General features: G+C 44.1%; 1 protein-coding gene across 1 annotated transcript in view; it reads right to left on the bottom strand.

Moving 5' to 3' along the window:
• The window catches only part of plagl2 (pleiomorphic adenoma gene-like 2), a 36059-nt gene that overhangs the window by 9034 nt on the left and 14917 nt on the right, over positions 1-12108 (bottom strand). The window lies entirely within an intron of this gene.

Below are 12108 nucleotides of genomic sequence, written 5' to 3'. Positions count from 1 at the left end.
TCTCTCTCTCTCTCTCTCTCTCTCTCTCTCTCTCTCTCTCTCTCTCTGCTTCAGTCGCTCCTCTCCTTCGCTCTCTTGTCCTCTCCTCCTCACCCGGTCCCAACAGCTATGGTTGCCGGTGAGTGGGAAAGACTGCTCTGCATTTTTATTGTCCTGCAAAGAGAGAGCAATGGTAAGGTGACAATTATTCTCAAAATTGTATCAAAATGTATTGATGAGGATGGTAAAATGGCAAATGGACTTGTGTAGCGTGTTTCTAGTCTTCTGACCACTCAAAGCGCTTTAACACTACCTGTCATCATTCACACCTATACACTGATGGCAGGGGCTACCATGCGAGGTGGACAATAAGTAACATTCATACAACACAAGAACAGCCTGCGGGAGCAATTTGGGGTTAAGTGTCTTTCCAAAGGACACATCGACACCAACTAGCGGAGCCGGGGATCGAACCAGCGATCCTCTGATTGAAGAATGACCCTACTCTACCACTGAGCCACAGCTCGAAGGCAACTGGAAAGGCCGGAACCTGAGCGAGTTGCCAATGAATCCTCTCAATTCAACAGGCTTGATTGTCATTTGCAAAGTCCACTTCAGAAGCAAGTGTTCCTCTGAGCTCACTAGGGGGAGCTGAACGACAAGTCTGACCGACATGACAGCAAAAAAAAAAAATGTTGATGACTCTCACACACAGCATAATGCCTTTATTAGTATGTGAATGAAATCACACCGCCTCATCCCTCATCATGTGTGGTTACTATGTAAACTGGATAAGGCTCCTGTAATCCTTGGAGAACCCCCCGCAGAACTGCTCCTACTGACCCTCGGTTGTTTATTAAAAATGAACCACATTAACCTGTGTTCCAGAGAGACCGCTGAACTCTCCCCCCCCCGTCATCCCTGCATTCCCTTATTTACCCTCGGTGACCTATGTGACCCCTTGCTTGCGAGCACACCAGCTGAGTCCAAGGTTGAGCAGACACACAAACGCTGCTCGCAATGTTAGCCCGTTACGTGAGCCCGGGTAAGTACCGTCAACACACGTGGGCATATGTGACAGAACACACACACAGACACACACACACACACACACACACGCCTTCCGAATGTAATGGCACTCTTTCTGTGTGAGAGGTCAATGAGTTAAGAAAGATGCAGCAAATACGTTGGAATCTGCTTTGAGTGCTTTTGCAGGTGTTTCCGTGTGTGCACGGAAGCGTGCATCCACACGTACGTGACAGGGTCGTGTGCACGTTCACGTAATTGCTTCTACGGGTTAACAGCACTCCGCCGTGCACGTGTTTGTTCTCATAAACGTATGCCTGTTTACAGCGGTGGTTAAGAGGACCTGACATCTGTGGTGTTGTGCGGTGGTCATCACCCAGCGGGGAGGGTGCAGGGGGGTGACACCCATCCCATTGACCACCCTCAGGGAGCCCGGCTCCATTGTACAGCCTACCCACATCGCACATTCCTGGACTGAACCATGCCGCGTCTCCCTGCCCCTCTCCTCTGCACACAACAGCACATGCAACACACACACAGAGTTCTGGTCACGCCGAATGCAACATCATGTACCCCCCCTCCACCACCACCACCCACCTCCACCCGGCATGCTCAAACGCACTCACAAAGGCGCGCACACAGACGGGCAGATACAGTACAATGAGGTGAATCCACAACGTCAACTTATAGAAATAAACCTAATAGAGCTTGAACACAAAGGGCACACCATGACAGGCCATGTGGAGCGGTAACTTCACACATGGACGCCCAAATGACTGACCTATGCAACAGTGTTGTGATTGAATCATGTAACATTAACACCTCTGTCTTCAGTCTCCCATCATATCCCACCGCGTGTTATCAAACTACTCGTCGTTTAACTTGATCACTGATAACACGACGAGCAACGATGCTCTGCGTGACACACAAAGTAATACTGGGACAATCTCATCCATCATCTTTCACTTGAATTTTATTTTGGTGAAAAGGTTTCATTGCAGAATTACGGGCTTGGTTTGATAAGAAAAACTTACAAAACTTACAAAAAAGAGAGATGAGAATCACAGACCAATTTAGTCAAATGTTATTTGTTAAATAAAGAGGAAATATCCATGTTTTTGATTCACAATGTGACCCTTTTTAAAAATGATATGTTGTCACAGTAGGAAAAGCACAAGCGTTACTAATACCAGGACCCTGAAACTGAAGCAGCTAAATGGTATTCAGCCATCATTTATTTCATTATTTACACTTGTGTCTGTGACGAGTCAAAATGTCCTGCAGGGTTGACCCGGAAAGTTAGCATCGCCCTGGTTCCTTTGACAAAAAGCCAAACTTCCCTTTGGCAAACACACACATATATGACACTTTTTGTTCAGCAAGATAATCTTCGCAAATGGACACCACGTTTCTGATTTGTGATGCGTGAATGCAATCGGCAGAAGTAAAAAGCTAACGTCCACAGTCGCATGACTTCACGTCAGCAGCACCAAGCTAAAGGCGGACTGGTGCTCTAGTCCTCCGGTTCTACCGAGTGAAGCCGATGCTGAAGTGTTGCATTCCCTCTACTGAACAGCAGTCACTGTAATTGAAGAAAATATACTTTTTTTTTTATCTTGGTACAATAGTTATGTTATTCAAATACAGTAGATCAAATACAGCCACACAAGTCACGTTAAAAGTGAGCCTAGCTTAGCACAGTAGCAGTAAAACTGTATTAAATCGTAGATTCATTTCCATATTGCTTTTTCAGAATAATTTCTAATAGCTGATCCACAAAGCAGTACCATTTAAACTTCCTATTTGTTTGCAAACTAGCGTGAAACCCTTTTTCTTAACTTAACAATTTGTGTTGTTACTGTTTGTCGGGAAGAATCCATGTCAGCGCTCAGTTACAATGGAGGCATGTGGTCTACCGTTTACATCACCATGTAGATTCCACATCTTCTCTCACTCCACCAGCGCCGTCATTGATTTTCTATCAGTCAGTTAATCTACCATTCTTTCTACAACAAGGTCTCGATGTGAAAGGGGCGACCGGCATGTGCATCAGGAGCTTTATCTCTCTGCAGCACTTCACACTCGATGCATGTTCCTCATTTTGTTTCCATCAACTAATGAAAATCCGGCCGAGGTTGCTCTCATGCGTTTCCACCGCACATAAAATAACATAAAGAAAGAAAAAACACTTCAGTTCACTCGCTGTTCTCCCCCGTTATTATGTTTGTACAGTAAATCCATCAAACATCCGTCTGCAGCAACAACTAACCTTGATAATACATTACGAGCTCCGGATGCACTCGACACTTGTGTCTGCACGAGGAAACAAGGAACTCTTTTACATGAAGAGCAATTCTACATGTATTGATTTCTCCTTCTTGTTTTGTATTTTCCGTGCTCACTGATATATCAGGGGTGTTATTTCCAGACATTTTTCACTGCTAAAGATCGAGGAATACAGTGTAGAAGAGCTAGAATCATAGAACTAAAAAGGTGTTTTACGCTTCACTAAAATGAATGATGTCATTGTCTCCTTTTGTTTGAAGGGCCATTTGTAGTTTCACAGCTCTTATCACTTGTATCTGCTGTTAAGAATGCTTAAGTTCATCTTTGTAGGGTTTTCTCAAGTTTCATGCAGGGTTTATACCTGTTTGGTGCACTCACGAGCATTTTGAAAGCGAAAATTAACTCTTTCTAGCGAGTGCTTCCTTGTCGTCAGTAAGCACGTTCTTCACTGCTTTGAATAGATTGGATGCTAATGACACACTTGACAAACACTTGCTATTTGTATCAGTGATGTGTTGCTCAATTCTATTGGGTAATATTCTTTGTTAAGGTAACAAGCTGTACTCCATGTTTCCTGTGCTGGTCCCATTGGGACAAAATCAGAGAACAAGGCAGCTGTGTAAACGGCTCCGTTACTCCGAAATATCATCAAAGTAGCAGCATACGTATTTGATTAGATTGCAGGCTTCTACTTGTTTACTGACCATTCCCAGACAAACAACACCCACACTGACTACACTTTCTAGATTACATAAAGGACGGAAACGAAAGTTAACATGGAGCTAGATTCTGATGGGGTCAATAAGCCTACCTGGTAAAAAAAACGTACAAGTAATTCTACTTTATTGTACTCTAATTCTACAGGAATTGAGTAGCCCTTTCATTAGAAGTGTCACTTCTGGTTGCAAAAAACCAAGATGGCAACGGCATAAACGCTGAATTCAAGGCTTGAAAACTGTAGTCCACAAAGCAATGTGGGAATTCACGGTGACTACGTCCACTTCCTATACAGTTAAATATCATCTAACACGACTCAGCAGTCAGCAATGTATACTCTGATTATGGGAAAGGTCGTGTCAGTCGACCTGTCAATCGACAAAAAAAACAATCCGCACAAATTTTGATAATTGAAGAATAGACCAGATTAAGCACTAGTTACAAAGACCCGAGATATCCGTGCCATGTAATGAGCCTGTTGTTTGTTAGGTAACTTCAAACATACCACACATGTCATAGGTCAGAGCACACAGTGCTTCATAACCAGGGTTTTCTGCCAGCACACACTGCAGCCATTTCCAACCACTCATCACACTTGGCCGTCACTGCGGTGATCACAGAGAAACAAACCCACTGCTGCGGGATGGAACTTCATTCCAAAATGGCTGCAACGAGCACTCTGCAGCGCATTCACACGGAACCTCTGCGCACTTCTCCTCATCAAAAAAACATTGAGGGCAGAATTGAACCGCCACTTTCCAACCGCCCGGTTGTCTTTGGTTTCTGTCCTGGATGAAAGAGCTTCCACATTCCTTTCCTGAGGGGTCAGAGGTCAGCCTCTGCACTGCCTACCCGCCCGCCCGCCACGGCTCCCGCATGCTGAGTGACTGCTGTTAACCCCTTCACAGCCTGCCGCGGCTGTGCAAAGCAACGTTGGATTCGTTTTTTTTCTTCATTTTTGCCGGATTCTTTCGTGGCCTTGGCGGCACGATCTAGACCGGCCCGGAGCAGGACCCTGATCCACATAGCAGGACGCTGCACAGTACAGTACAAACAAACTAAATATAGAAAGTGAGTTCACCGTCCGGAGCTTAGGTGACAACAGCCGCACTCGAGGGGGGAGAGGTGGGTGGAGAAGTGTGTGTGGTGGGGGGGGGGAGCATGTCGCACAAACATTAGATAAACATCTAATTAGGTAAAACATAGAAAAAGATAACTGATGACACAACGCCTCTGAAGTCAGATTACAAAAAGTAGACTCACCAGTGTGAACTGTGCGGTCACATGTTGCTATGAAGCAAAATGGCTGGTGCTTCCAAGTGCGCCGGTTGTTTCTGAGTTTTAAAACGTGTACGTTGAGCGTACGTAAATCTGCTTTGTCAGAGGTGGCGTATTGTTATGTTCATGTTTTTTGACAGCTCTGACTTCAGGTGCCATTCGTGTTGTTTTTAGGATGAAATCTTTGAAAGGATTTTGAAGTCACACCTCTGATTCTGATTCAGTGTGTTCAAATAAATGATCCAATGGAAAAACAATCCACAAGTTAAAATAGAACGATTCTCTATGAAGGGATCAAAGCGTTTTAATTGGCCGCTTGCTGTTATTATTCAGTCTGCAAATAATCTGTTCATGTGATTTTTTTTGATTAGCCCACAAGTCTACAAAATGGCACATTTTCCCAGAGCCCAATGGGACATCTTCATACTGCTCGTATTTGTTTTTCTTGATAAAAGTTTTCATTAGAATTTTTCTTTTTTTTAAAGCAAATTTTCTTCACAGGTTTATTGCAATGCGACGGACATTTTAGTGCAGTCAAACTATTGTTCAGAGATGGATACAAAATCATGAACAATGAGCTGAAGAATGGCCATCACGGCACAAACGTGCAGCCGTGCCCTTACCGACGAGAATGAACGAAGGCTCCCTCATTATTGTTGCAATTTAACATTATATAACAGGGAATAATCATTAAACTAGTAGAGTTTAATGATAAAGACGTGAAGCACAGCTCAAAACCTCATCTACTTCAATGCTTTTCTCTCTCTTTCTCACTCATTCTATCTCTCATCCCCCCAGGTTTCAGTTCCTCTCCTGCTTGTGACTCAGGGTGAAGCTCTACACATTGGAGGAAGGAGGAATAGAGGGGTGTGGAGGGTGAGAGGACCCCCCCCCCCCCCCCTATACACACAGACACACTAACCATAGCTCCACTCTGCCATGCCAAACCCTCACCCATCCCGACAGTTAGTCTTGGCCACATTGAGCCGGGATGTGGCCATAAAACCAGCGGTGTTCCTGGCTAAAGATAGCCCAGGCTGTGGTCTGGCTTGTGGGGGTGGGGGGGGGCAGGGCTCATCTAACTGTCACCAAGGAACACCTTCACTACTGCACTGCCTGCCTCTCCTGACTTCACCCCGCTCTCATGTGGAAGTGACAAGACGACGTAAATAAACCTTAACCGTTACTGGTTTTGCACTCATTTAAAGGCTACCTTTAAGTGATCATGTGACCAGTTCCTGTCCAATTTAAGGGGCAGAAATTGCATTTAGTTTGGACTAAACAAGAGAATAAGACATGCATCTGGCATTTGAAGGGTTATGTCAACCTCCGAAAACCTTAGAACCAACTTTGGACCACAGTTATGTTCAGGAAACAGGTGGATTCAACAGTGTTGCCTGAAAAGAAAAAGGCTTTGATTGTCATGTGATTTAGACAGCATCCAGTTAGCACCTGTTAGCTTACCAACGTTTGCTAATTCGCCGTAAACACAAAGTACAGCCGAGGCTGATGGGAAGTAGTAGATGTCAGTAGATTTGCAGGTGTTTTGAACAAATTAAAACTTTTGATCAGATGATGGTGGTATCGGAAGATTCAGGGGATCACCAAAGTCAGTAGGATTTATCCTCTGGGGACCAAGAATGTCTGTACCACATGTCATGGATAAAATTCATTAGCTGTGGAGATGTTTTGGTCTGGACCAAAAGGCCAAAAAACGACTCACTGGCATGTCCATTCCTACAACCACACCTCACCTACAAAATGGAACAAACCGAAAAATTGGTAAAGTGCGCCATATTTTTCTCGTAGGCCAATCAGAGCCGACCGCGCTTTTGCTCGGGGGGGGGGGCTTAAGCAGACTGTACAGGTGTATTCAGACGGACAGGATGAAAGAAAATAATGTGCTGTTTAACATTAAAAGCCATTCATCACTAGTGCGATGCGAAAATGCCCTACGGGAATATGGAAAATGCTAAATATTGCCCATTATTCCAAAAAATGCCAGAAAATGTCTAAATTTCCATGCAAATAATTTCGGCTGAAAATCAGTGGTTGAAAGCGTGAAGCGGCTTTAAAGCATGTAAACGTGTCCCGAGTGGAAACCCCAAATACTAGTATGAACCTGGAACTGAGCACGATATGTCTCTTTTAAAAAAAATAAAGGAGACTAACTTGCGGAATATGCTTCAGGACACTTCTTCATATCCCCTAAACAACATGATATACAGAGATTGTACAGAATAAGTAACACTACAGGTTGTTAATATGTCCATTCTGTGTGTGTGTGTGTGTGTGGCCTGCGGTCTCACTAACTAACACATTCCTAGTGTTAAATAGGCAGCGTGGACTCTGTGTCATCCCCCCAACAACCTGATTGACCCCTGCATCCTCCTCACCAGCTTAACACAGCACACATGACGCACCAACAGGAACTTTCCTTTACTTCCCACATGAAGTCACAGGCCGGCAAATCTCAGTCTTATCAAACAGTTTAAAAGACATGCACACATGAAAACAGAGTACATAACAGCTTGCGCTCCTCCTTCATCTCCTTCCAACCCACCATCCCTCACTCCTTCTCTTCCCTTCTGTCCCACGTGCCAACTCAAACACCCAGAAATCTGCCCCTCGCTCATCAGGAGTCTAGTCTTCCCCCTCTTCTTCTTCTTCTTCTACTCTTGTCGTTTCCCTCCCTCCGTTCTCCCGCTGTGGTCGCCGCAGACGGCACGCGTTCGGGAGGCACCTATCAAAACAAGCAGCTTCGTTTCGAAGTCCTGCACTTTGTGTATGTGTGTGTAAACGCTGGCCAACACAAACCACATCAAACATGTCGTGATAGAGACATCATTATCATCATCATCATCATCACAGCCACCACTGTCTTTATTCTCATCCATATCATAATCACTTGCAAGCCTCTCTCCGGGCCACGGCTGCTAACGTTGGATCGAGCGAGACATCTGGGTAACACACATCCTTCCTTTAACGATGATTGGGGGTTTGGTGGAGACTAATTAGAAGATTAACTGGCTCCACAAATTAAGACCAACATGGCATCGCTCTCTCTCTCTCTGCTAATTTGCAAAGAAAGCAGATGTGGGTGGTTGTACTTAGACAAATCTGTCACCATCACCACGTTGGCCTTCTCTGGAAAATGATGCTTGTGTCAAAGTAGTCCTAACAGATTTATTTAAAACCACAGACTGTATATAAGAAGTGGACGTAGTCATCGTGACGTCACCCATTGGTTTGTGGACTGCCGTTTGGAAGCCTTGAGTCCAGCGATTTCGCCATCACCATCTTGGATTACGGCTGTCTCCATGTTGTCGTATTTGGTATGCGGAGGAATGACGTAGTGACCTAGTGACGCCGTAGCGGCAGCGACCTGTCAATCACAGTAAGCCCGCCCAACTTTTAAAAAATCGCGAAATAAATAATTAGGTCTCATTTCCATCACCTGGTTTGAGGCGAATGAACTCGGCTACGGAAAGTTTAGTTTCACTTTTCGATTTAGCTATTCTAAAGTGATACTTCAAATTTTACATAATAAATATGTAAATGGTAATACGGCTGTTCATCACATACAGTATGCATTTATTATTCTACACCAACCTTACTATAAATACCGCTATGCTGTTAGCTACGTTATTTAGCCGAGCAGGATTGCGCCGCAAACCGGCTGCTAACAGCTAACGTTAACTAGCGCTCCACATGCCAATTTCAATGGGATTGTTGCGCACACTGTAGCATTATCAGGGATCGGTGAATAAAAAAAGCACTGATGGCAATCTTCTGATCGCATATTTTTACTGAATATATATACATTTGTCACCTGCACAATCGGACATCTGCACGAGGCGTTCCATTTGCTTGAACGCAGAGTTCCTGGGGCAAGCGTTACTGTCGAGCCCTGGAGGAGTATAAGTATAACATAGAAATACTCAGCTACTTAAATAAAGTACCTAAGTAAATCCACTTTGGAAAATCTATAGGCCTTCAGCATTTCCACGAACACAAACAGATGATATTCATGATGTTTACATTAACGCCCGTTAAAGCGCATTTCATTCTCTTTATTGGTAAGCAGTGAAAAAGAAAACTGCCAAGTCACACCATTAGCCAGGATACACCGTTTGCTTGGCAGAGCTTTATCAAAATGTTGACACTAAACACATGGGCAGCATGACTGAGTGTGAGGCGTGTGTGTGTGTGTGTGCAGAGGTGATTCTGGGGAAAGCCCTTCTGGCAGGGAGTCCTGGCTGTGACACGGAGCTCCACAGCAGCTGGAGATGTGGGCACGGTGCCAGTGGGCGTCACGCCAAGGCCCCCCCCCTCTCTCTCTTTTTCTCTCTCCGACATGTTTAAAGAGCAGAGCCCTTGCGGACACAACAAACATGCACATTTTTTTACAGCTACGGGCCTCCTCACCTACATGCGTACGAAACCATACAACATTTACCGTATTGAATATGCAATATTGAGTCCAACGTCAGACTGGCTGTTCTCGAGAACATTTGATATATTTACCAGACCATTAATAACTAAATTAGATGTGGCACCTACGTACTGTTATACAGTTGTACATGATATATTTACTATTGATGTGCACGTGTAAGTATATATACTAAATTAGGTGACATCATGATGTCCTTATTAAGTTGATACAGCTGACGTGTAAGCCAACGGTGGCTTGTTATCTCCGTCACGAGATCATGTATTCGTCCTCATGTGCGTGAGTGTGGCGAGCATCTCTGTGTCTGTCCACGGCTAATCTCGCATACTGCTGGACCCATCAGCCTCATTTTTTTTTGTTCTTATTTGTGACTGTGTGCTCAAGGACCTCGATTCACACTTTAAAAAAGAAATCTGTTCTACTGACTGTTTTAATGGACTACTGTCTCCTCACCACTCCTGACGGGGCCGCAAGTGATACGTTACCGCTTCACTTTGGACTCCCATTTCCACTAGGGATTACGAATTGTTCCTCTCTCGATCTGCACATTTAGGTGAGACAATTGTATGTATGCATGACTATAGCTTAGCGAATGAGAAACTGAACTGAGCGCCCGACTGCAACGGACCGCTTCTTCTCATGGCGTTGGGAGGGAGAGCTAGTTAGCAGCTGGTGGGAGTCCTGCGGCGTGTTTGGCAGAGCTAACAGCTAATGGGGCTAACACAGCTAACACAGCTAACAGATAACGGAACTAAACACAGTTAAAACAGTCAACATGAAGCGTTCCACAGTGAACTGCAGTTCAGCTGCACAGACAGCTGCGTGAATGAGAGTGTATCTGGGGCATGAGACGTGCGAGTGAAAAACGCATCTGATACACTTGCAAGTGTAGAAGGGGAGAAACTGTGGTTTGTATCAATTCAATCAAACATTACAGCAGTGGTGGTTGCAGACACACCTAGCACAGATCTGCACTCTACTGAGCGCACTTTTCTAGTTGTTGGAAATGATGCTTCTGAGGCCCGTGAGACTGAATATAAAACCAAAACAACGAGCTGAAAGACTCAACTGGCATATTTTTATCTAGTTTGAAGATCTTTATTTCTTTTTTATGTTACAAGAGACGTATGGTTTCTGCCCGTTACATGTAGTATCTTTCCGTTATCTTTTAAAATGAACTTCCAACGTACGTTTGCTTAGTTTTCAAGCTTTACTTAGTTTGGTTTAGGCAACAAAACTACTTGGGTTAAGCTTTCTGAAAAAATAGTTTGCGTTAAAATAAGTTGTTTGGTGCGTAAAATAGATACGCTTGTTACGTAACTTAAGCACGCAGTGTTAGTTGAGTACATTTGTTAAGTAACAAAACTCAAATCAGAAAACATCATGCACACACATGCTCGCACACACTCTTATGCATATTCTATTTTATGTTTGTAGTTTTGTAAAATTTTAATATTATATAGGTGGAGCCTTCAAATAAGCCAAGTTGGCTTTCTGCCTCTTCCTGCACTGTGATATTCATTTATCTCTGTTATGTTTGTTTATTTTTAATTGTATTGTTTGAATTGTGCAAAATAAAAAAATATATAAAATAAAAAACATGGACTTACATGGGACACCTGGGTTAAAGTACTGTGTTTGACCCAAAAATTCAACCAGCCTCCTCCCTACATGGACTCTCTCGCTCTTTATACTACGTTAGTAGCTCCGACTGTCTAATGATGATGCTGATGCGTTGACAATGTTGTTAGCTGGTGCGTCTCCTGCAGGCCGAGGGACCACCGATCAAGCATCTCCATTTGAGGCTTTGTAAGCGAGAACTAGTTCACGTTAAGTTACCATCACGTTATCATAACGAGGTGGTTGTCCTGCAGTTGTCTTATTTATTAGTATTACTTTCTAAAGACAACCACTGTCAGAATAATAGCTCTTAGCGTTTCACAACAATGAATCTATGAAAGACCAACACACACACTGATCATTTAGCTGCTCTGATTGGAACACACACAGCTGCCGGGATTCTCACACTTTTGTTTCCCCAGGCTGCCACTGGCTCTCTCTGACTCAGATGGGGTCAGCAACAAACAATCTCTAAGTTTGGCAACATCAGCTGAAAACAACAGGCATTGTTGGACAGGCTTTTGTTTATAGAAATCTACAGGTTGCAATGGATCCCACAGCCTTTCCCCACTTTTTCCTCCTTCCTTACCCCTCTCTCGGTCCACCGCTAACTTTCCCTCTGTTTCGTTTCTTGTGTGCCGAACGCCCCCGGCTCCCTTTCTATCCCTTCTCCATGTGTATTTTTAAACAATGCTCAGGGTATTGGAAGAGGGAAAAGAGGAAAGTAGTGTGTGTTTGTGTGTGTGTCT

This window comes from Anarrhichthys ocellatus, unplaced genomic scaffold (assembly GCF_004355925.1).
Source record: "Anarrhichthys ocellatus isolate YVR2014 unplaced genomic scaffold, GSC_Weel_1.0 scaffold120, whole genome shotgun sequence".
NCBI classification, from domain to species: domain Eukaryota; kingdom Metazoa; phylum Chordata; class Actinopteri; order Perciformes; family Anarhichadidae; genus Anarrhichthys; species Anarrhichthys ocellatus.
Note: the sequence above shows the minus strand (reverse complement) of the source record. Positions and strands in the feature narration are given on the sequence as shown.